Source organism: Dipodomys spectabilis, unplaced genomic scaffold, assembly GCF_019054845.1.
Source record: "Dipodomys spectabilis isolate Male_0828 unplaced genomic scaffold, ASM1905484v1 ptg000583l, whole genome shotgun sequence".
Taxonomy (NCBI): Eukaryota; Metazoa; Chordata; class Mammalia; order Rodentia; family Heteromyidae; genus Dipodomys; species Dipodomys spectabilis.
Genome location: NW_024871260.1, coordinates 5,144,700 through 5,153,356, shown reverse-complemented (window position 1 = coordinate 5,153,356; position 8,657 = coordinate 5,144,700). Strand labels below are relative to the sequence as shown.

At 43.0% G+C, this 8,657-nt stretch overlaps 1 pseudogene; it reads right to left on the bottom strand.

Annotated features, from left to right (window-relative positions):
* Positions 1–521: 521 nt before the first annotated feature.
* Positions 522–2,637, bottom strand: LOC122100521 (annotated as a pseudogene).
* Between the last annotated feature and the right edge of the window lie 6,020 nt (positions 2,638–8,657).

Below are 8,657 nucleotides of genomic sequence, written 5' to 3'. Positions count from 1 at the left end.
AGCAATATTTGTTCCCAATGAATGTAAGATGATGAGTTTTAAAGGGCTTCATATCTCTTAAGACATTTGACTTACATTAATGGTCCGGAGATTTAATATATGTGGATATGTAGATTACACACACGCACACACACACACACACACACACACACACACACACACACACACACACACACACAAGCATATGCATGTATATTTCAACAAGTAGTATAAAAATCTTTAAAAACAAATCATACCAGGCTGGGATGTACCTCAGTGGCAAAGTGCTTGCCTAGCAAGTACAACGTCCTGGGTTCGATCCCCAGTACCAAAAAAGAAAAGACAAAAAAAAATCATATCACTGGTAGCTGCAGATCAAACAATTACACATAAAGTATAGGTTTTTAAAAGACTGGAAATGGCTCATCAGAATACTTGATAAAATTCATATTAGAGGCCCATTTCTTCCAATCTTATTACTGATGTGTCATTTCAATGTGTAATTCCCTGAAAACATTTGTCCCTTCTTTTTGGATTTACTTCTAGGAGTCTCTGTGTTTCTTGTTCTTGGTGACTATGTTAAAGGCCAGGACAATGGTTGGGGTGTCTTCTTTGTAGTTATCTGACATGGTAAAGATAACGCCATCATCTACATCATCTCAAAACTCCTGAAAGTCACAGTGGCTCTGATCCTAGGAAACCCAGGTCTATCTAAGTTTACAGGAAAGCCTGGGGAAATCTTCCTTTCAACAAATTCTCTAAAGTTGATAAAGGGCTTGAAGGGAGCAATCACTTCTAGAATATTAAAAAACTCCCTACCTAAGGGAAATTCTTGACTCATGTCAATTGTGCCTTCAAATGTCTCCTTTTTTTTGCATGCCAATTCTCTTCACAGATGTGGAGCTTTTCAACTTCTAGGAGATCTATAATCTTGCTGTGTGATAGTGCTATGAGGGATTGTCTTGGAATAGGGTCAAAATTCTTTTCCATTGAGCACTGCCTCAGCCTCATAGGATGAGGAGAGAGGGAGGAGTTGGGGACGGCAGGAAGAAGGTTCCTTCTAATACAGGCAAGGCCACTCTGAGAAGAAGTCAGAGGATCCCTCTACAAATAAAATGTCCACTAAGGAGCCAAGTAGGAAGGACCTTAGCAGGGCTAAGACTCAGGAATGAAGCAATGATTCTAGCAGGAGCCAGGGACCTGAGTCCTGCTCTGGCTCAGCCTCCAGCTTTGGCTCCTGCAGCTGCTCCAGCTCTTTCTCAAGAAGCTCCAGCATAGTCCTGCAGCTGCAGATCTGCTTCCAGCAGTGCCCCAGCTCCCTAGCCCCCAGCCCTTATCTGCTCAGACATCACACCAGACCATGGTCCCCTACAAATCCAACACCCAGGAGGTCATGCCCCTGGAGCCCAGGATTCCCCAGACAAGGCTTCTAGTCCCTGGACCACAGCCCCTGATTCAGCTCCATCTCCACCTGATAAGCAGGTACCTGATGCTCCCCCCTTATAATACAACTCAGTTTTGTCACTTCACTAGCCCACGAGTGGCTGTAACAAAGGATCCCTTATTGAGACAATTCATCTGCAGCCCAGTTATGGCTCCCAAATTTTTGTGGATTTGAGGCTCTCTTCATATGTGTGGCCTGTAATTTTCTGGCTAGAGAGTTCATTCCTTCTCCATTCCTAGAGTGTTTGGTGCTTCCAGGCTTGCCACTGATTACTGGGGATAGTCTGGCAACATAGGGGTTCCCTTGTTTGTCCAAGGCATAGGCTTTCAGGGAAAAGGGATGAAGCTGCTGTTCCTGTTAGGCCTGGCCCTTGACCCTGACTAAGCCCCGTTCTTCCCTGAGAGAATACCACACCGTGTTCCTTGCTGTGAATGGGTCTGTTTACCAAAGACTGCCCCCACCTCATTTTGCCTGCCATTCATGGTGTTCTTGCAGGTTTGCCTTGGCAATATGTATATTGCTCCCTCCCTCCTTCCCTTTCTCCTCCCTCCCTCCCTCTTTCTCTTTCTCTCTCTTTCTCTCTCTCTCTCTCCCTCCCTCTCTTTCTCTCTTTTGCCTTTATTGTGTATATCTACTATATCTACTATATAGTGTTATATATATACTATTATTAATTTTGAGTTTTATAACTGTAGTATTTTAGGTAAGGTTGTGTTTATGCTTTGCCGGGTACAATAAAGATATTGTACTGAATAAACCTAGAACTGGATTGCAAAAAATTAATCTCTTCTGTTACATTTTTTCCTTTATTCAAGCTTTCCCTGAAGGCTTTGTTTTGAAGAATATCCTCCTCATTGAGATGTTCTTTTGTTCCTAGAAGTCTGCCCAAAAGCTTCCTATTCTTTCTGTTTTATCTTCTTGGAAAAGCCCTCCAATTTGGGCACATGTGAAAGAAATTGAATTGTTTTATAACGTTGCAGAATATCACTGTTCATTAAAATGTCAGCGTCTTCTGTTTCAATTGTCTCCCCATTGAAAATGAGCTCGAATGCTTTCATTGGCACTTCATGTTACTCAAGTCTGCAAGAGTTATGTCAAGCCTGACACTAAGGCCTTATTTGTGTATTATACATGCATCAGAATGCAGAATTAGGGAAAATAAACAGTCAGTTCTGAAAATCCCAGAGAAGTTCTAGATAAAAGTCACTGAGCCATTGCAAGATGTTTAATAACAGAAGTAGTTAAACATCTGGCTCCTTATAGAGATAACTCATGTATTCTTTTGCCCTGGCTGGATGCAAAACTTAATCCTCACATCTCATTCTCCTAAGTAATCCTTACTACTCAGAGTCAGAATTGAGTTTGGAGATTTTGTTCAAGACTAGTGCTTTATTGGGAGAGCCACAGTTCCACTCCTCAGTTTTTACTAGAGATGACTCATGGATTTTTTGCCCTGGATGGCTGCAAACCTTAATCCTCAAATCTCAATCTCCTATATAGTCCTTACTACTGAGGGTCAGATAGAGTTTGTGCCTGACCGTTTGGTTCAAGACTAGTGTTCGTGCTCTACCACTTGAGTCACAGTTCCACTCCTGGCTTTTTTCCCTGGTTAATTAGTGAGAAGAATGTCATGAACTTTCATGCCTGGGTTGGATTTTACTTCCACCCTAAAATCTCCACCTCCTGAGTAGCTGGTGTGGACCACCAGTGCCTAGGTCTACCTTGGTCCCTAGCTTCAAGCCTCTGCTCTTTATTCCTTTGATATTATTGGTGTTGTCCTCCTTTTAGATTTCAATTGGGCTTAGTTTCCTGAGTCATTCAGTCTCTGGTCCCAGGAATCCATAGAAATGCTGTTATGACATCTAGGCTAAACATAAGGCAATAAGCCTGGGATTAACAGGATGGTGTCCAAGCCTGCGGCTTCTTGCATCTGTCACAGGGTGAATGATCCCAGGGCTTTCTTTTAATGCCACCGCCTTCTTGGAGGTCTCCTAGCTTCCTTACCATCTGACGGCAGGCATACCATGTCCTAGGGTGCAGAGCACTAAGGCTTCTCCTTTATTGCACTGCCACCATTGGGACGGTCAGAAGTCACTTGTCTCGTCTGAACTTTCATTTCACAGAAATTGTGGTTTAAACCCAGCATTCTGATTCTTCCTTTTTCTGGATCTTTGCCTATCTAGCAAGTTTGAACTGTCTTCAGGTCTCAGAAAAGCCAGATGTGCATACCAACAATTGTACCAATTCAACACCCAGTGATATGGGGGCTCTCTCTGTTCTGATGTGAAGCTCAGAGGTCTTTACTACCTGCATGCATCTTTCTTCCTAGGAACACAGGGCTATTATTTCCCTGAAGAGCCATGGCCTTAAAAACCTTGATGGAGTCAGGCACCGGTGGCTCTCACCCATAATCTTAGCTACTAAGGAGGCTTAGATGTAAGAATCAAGGTTCATATAAGGTTGAACAGGAATGGTAATGGCACTCCTCTTTCAATATCACTGCCTCCGAAGAAGTGACCCACTCTCAAACAAAGAATCAAACCAACTAGAGAGGTTCCCATTGTGTGGGGAGACCAGCCTTTCCATGAGCCTATTACTGAGGGCTCCCCTTACTCCAGGAGCCTTGGAAGGGGCATTGGCTCCCTCCAGCAGCAGGCCTATTTCCCCTCTAGGAACAGCATTCACCACAGCCTCTAGCCAGCAAGACACTCTTTGTCCATGTTGGGAAAGCTGCTGTCCCCAAGTTTCTGCTGGGGAGATCCTAGGCAGCTTCATGTGCCTGTAGGCACAGATTCCACTAAGCCATCCAGCAAGCCTTCTTCCATCAGTCTATCTACTACCCAGCCAGCAGAGCCTGGTATCTCCTTTTGTTCTGGCCTCCCTGGTCTGCAGTGTTAGGGAATCAATCCTCAGAGCCCACTATGATGTCTTCACACTCCAGTTTCACCATTTCATTTCCAGCCATGAGCAGGTTCCTTCACTGTGGTCCTTGGCAGTTTGACCCACACAAGCATGGGATATTTCTGGACAGCAATCAAGTCTAGCTTTTCATTTGGAAGCCGGCAGACTACAAATATAGGCTCATAACCTGCCTCCCTACCAACCAGGACAGCCTGGCCCTCCAAGCTCGATTTCCCACCATGTGCTCAGGAGTCTCTTGGGCTTAGCTTCTGCTCCCTCCATGTGCCCATGTCTTCTGGAAAAAGCCTGAAGTTGCCATTGCACCTCCTTTGCCCAGGAAATCAGGTCACAGTGAAGCTCTGTGTCCCCAGCCTTGCTCCTAGCGCAACGACTATCAAGGCACCACTCCCACACTCCTCTGCAGTCCTCTGATTTGGGTCCAAAAAGAGCTGTGCTTGGGTAGCCCACAGTCAGCAGTCAGCAATCCTGGCATAGGGGTATCTGCTAAGACCACTCCCATGCAGGCTGACTTTGGAGAATCTCCTCTTCCAGTTTCAGGACTGGTAGCCATTGAAGCTGAACATGGCACTGAAAAGATCACAGCACACAGTAGAAGAACCTGACAAGCAATGACCCTGTGCTTAGAGACCTGACAGAGGTAGTAAATCAGAGACAGTGATGTGGGGGGGGCTAGATTGTATATGTTTCAATATCCTTGCCAAGAAATGCTTATTTTCACCAAGCTATAAAGAGGAAACTTCTACCTCTATCTCTGACAAAGTAGCTGGTACCAATCTAGACTTCCAAAAACAATCACAAAATGGAAGCTATGTAAAAATAAATATATGTATGTAAATGTAAATATTTATATATTTAATATAAATATCTAGAGATATATGTATATATTAGTATATTCACATATACAATGTGAATATGTATATAATGTTTGTATGTATTATATATATATATATATATATATATATATATATATATATATATATATATATATATAAAATGTACAAGAGAGAAAAAATACATTGTATTTGAATGAATACTGACCAAAATCTTCCCAAGTTTGATTGAAAGTATGAACCCTTATATGCAGGAATCTAGCAGCTCAACAAAAGTCAATTAGGATAATCCCACAGGTCCACACTAAGACACATTCTAATTAAACACTCAAAGACAACAAACCTCCCAAAGCACAGAGACACAACTCCTCACACACAAGTGATCTTCAATGATACCATGAGCAATTTCTCATTAGAAAAAGAATAAGTATTAGACAGCAAGGGAAACAAATACAAAGTGATAAAAGAAAAAGACATTGCTAAAACCAAGTTTTCTAAAACAAAAAAAAAAATCTTCCAAAAGTGAGAGATGAGCTAAATACTGATGGCTCAGGCCTATAATCCTAACTACTCAGGAAGCTGAATTGTGAGAATTGGCTCAAAGCCAGCCTGGACATTGTCCCTACAGGAGCAAATTGTAAGACACAACTGTCCTTAAGAAGGATGGAGGACTTTGTGCCCTGTCATTCATGGGACAAGACATAGGATAAGGTGGCCATCAAGAATAGAGGCTAGGGCTGGGAAGTTGGCTCAGTGGTAGAGTGCTTACCTCGCATGCATGAGGCCCTGGGTTCAATTCCTCAGCACCACATAGGCAGAAAAAAGCCAGAAGTGGTGCTGTGGCTCAAGTGATAGAACGTTAGCCTTGAGCTAAAGACCTGAGGGACAGTGCCCAGGCCCAGAATTCAGACCCCACGACCGGACCCCCCCCCCCCAAAAAAAAAAAAAAGAATGGAGGCTATTGGCTGGTGTTTCCACAAAAGCAATTTATAAGATGCAGGAGTCCTCTAGAAGGTCAGAGGACATTGGCTACTGTCCTAGTGGTTTCAGAAATGGCATGATAATGACAATAGAAAACTCAAGGCCACCTGGATTACTTAGCAACAGTCTTTGAGGCCTAAGAGCTAGAGTGCCAATAGTGGAGGCTGCAATAGGTTCACTTTTTCACTGACCTCACTTGCCCTGAATCTACTTTGTCCATTTCCCCCATGATGTCATTTTCCCTGTTGTTATTACTCCATTATGAGAGGTCATGCAGGGTATATAGGAAGGCACTGTGCCCCATGGTTTGTCAGTTTACAGTGCTGGGAGCTCTTGCTTAGTGAGCTGCTGGACTAAATCAAAGCTAGATTGATTTTTTTTTTTGGTTGGGAGGATTTGTTGGTTAGATTTTGGTATTTCTTTTTGACTTTTCCTGGGTTTTCCATTATTTTATTTAGTTAATTTTAGGGAGACTCCTGCCATCATAGCAGGAGGATGGCAGAATACAAAGAATCATCCTCAAGCTCCTTGAAGGAGGAGATTATCAAACATTACCAGATGAAAGAACTCCTCGACCATGGTACCTGAGTGAAACTGGCTCATCACCACTTCACAGACACTGAGATGGCAGTTAAAATATTTCAGAAGGGAAAGATCTCCAGTCATCAGATAGAGAATGAGGTGGACATTTTTAAGGCTGGATGGCACATCAGGTTTTACCAGGTGATGGAGAAGGAAGAGTATGTGTATCTCATCACAGAACTGGCCACTAAGGGCCACCTTCTGAAGTCGATCTGAAAATCCCATCACCTATATGAGTTGAAGCCAGAAGGTTCTTCAAATTGTATGTGCTATACACCACCTGCACCAGAACACAATCACACACTTCCTTAAGCCCAACACCATCCTTTTGGACAGCAAAGGCAATATCAAAGTTGGTGATTTGGTCTGAGCATTTGGTTTACTCCACTGCAGTTGCTGAGGAATTTATTTAGTGCTGTGCTGTTCCATCCCCTCCTGAAATGATCCTGCAAGAAAGAAATGATGGCTGAACACTGGTGTCTCATGCCTGTAATCCTAGTTACTAAGGAGGCTGAGATTTGAGGATTATGGTTCAAAGCCAGCCTGGTCAGGAAAGTCTGTAATACTCATTTCCAATTAACCACAAGAAAACCAGAAGTGGCACAGTAGCACAATTGGTGGAGTGCTGGCCTTGAGCTGAAGAGCTCAGGGACAGTGCCCAGGCCCAGAGTTCAAGCCACACAACTGGAAAAATAAAAAGTTATGATGCCTGAAATGTGGAAATCTGGAATTTAGGTGGCTTTTTATATTTTATTAGAACAGGAAGATTTCCCTTTGAGGGGAGAAAGTGACCCAGGTAGAGTCACTAGTTCTGAAGGCCAAGTATGCTGGTCCATATAACATGAATGTTAGATAAAATGTAATATGCCAACTGGTAATTGAGGACCTGAAGGAGAGACAAATACTGAACAAATAATGGAACACCCGTGGCTCAAACAAGTTGCACAATATTCCCTGTATCCTGATGAGCCACAGCCCAACAAGCTGGAACCCATCATTCTTAATGTGAGACATGTGGTACCACCTGTGTGAGATACAGGGATATATACAGGACAGAACATTCAATGCAGCCATGGGTACATACCTCTTAATGAAGTAAACTTAGCTTGTCCAAATGAAAAGAGTACCTTGAACTGTGCCACCGAGCCCAATTCCTGCAGACCTTTCCAACTTACCTCTCCTTAAAGGAAGAAGAGTCAGTTTACCCTCCTGGTTTAACAAGTACACATTGTCATCTGAATTTCAATTGCTTTATGATGGCAAGCTGTCACCTCTGAATAGAGGCCTAAGTGCTATTCTGCCTACCATTCCCTTCTATTTCCTGTAGAAGAACCTCAGTTCCAGCACACTGCTAGGCCAGGATTCTATTGTTTCCCTTGGCTGCTCTTTCTTCCTAAGCAGCAGTGAGATTTCTCTCTAGGTAACCACACAAGATGAGACCATAAACTTTGTTGAGTAAGAAACAGGGCTGGAGAAGAGTGGCTAGCAGGATATTCCCAATCCCCTGGGTAGTGTCATAATTATACCAAAGTATAATTTAAGGAGGAGATGGGGCAGGATTAGGGTGGCTAGCAAGAGAGCTACTACTCTTCTCAGAATATGCTGTGTTATGCAGGCACAGGAGAAGAGCAATTCTCAATAATAGGATGGAGATAACTATAAGACATCAGAAATAATAGAAGGACCTGTTATTGTGATGTGAAAGACTGAAAGGAGTATACTCAAAAACAAATTAAATTAGAGGTCCATGCATGTAGATCTGAATGGTGTGTGCTGAGCAATGCACTCAGTACAGCACAGAATGGAGCTGTGTCAACTGCCACAGGTTTATCCAGGAGGTATTCCAGCCAAAGGGCATCTAGTATTTCACCAATTAAACTAAAATTTTCAGTTATTAAAGCATTTAATTTTTGGTGAAC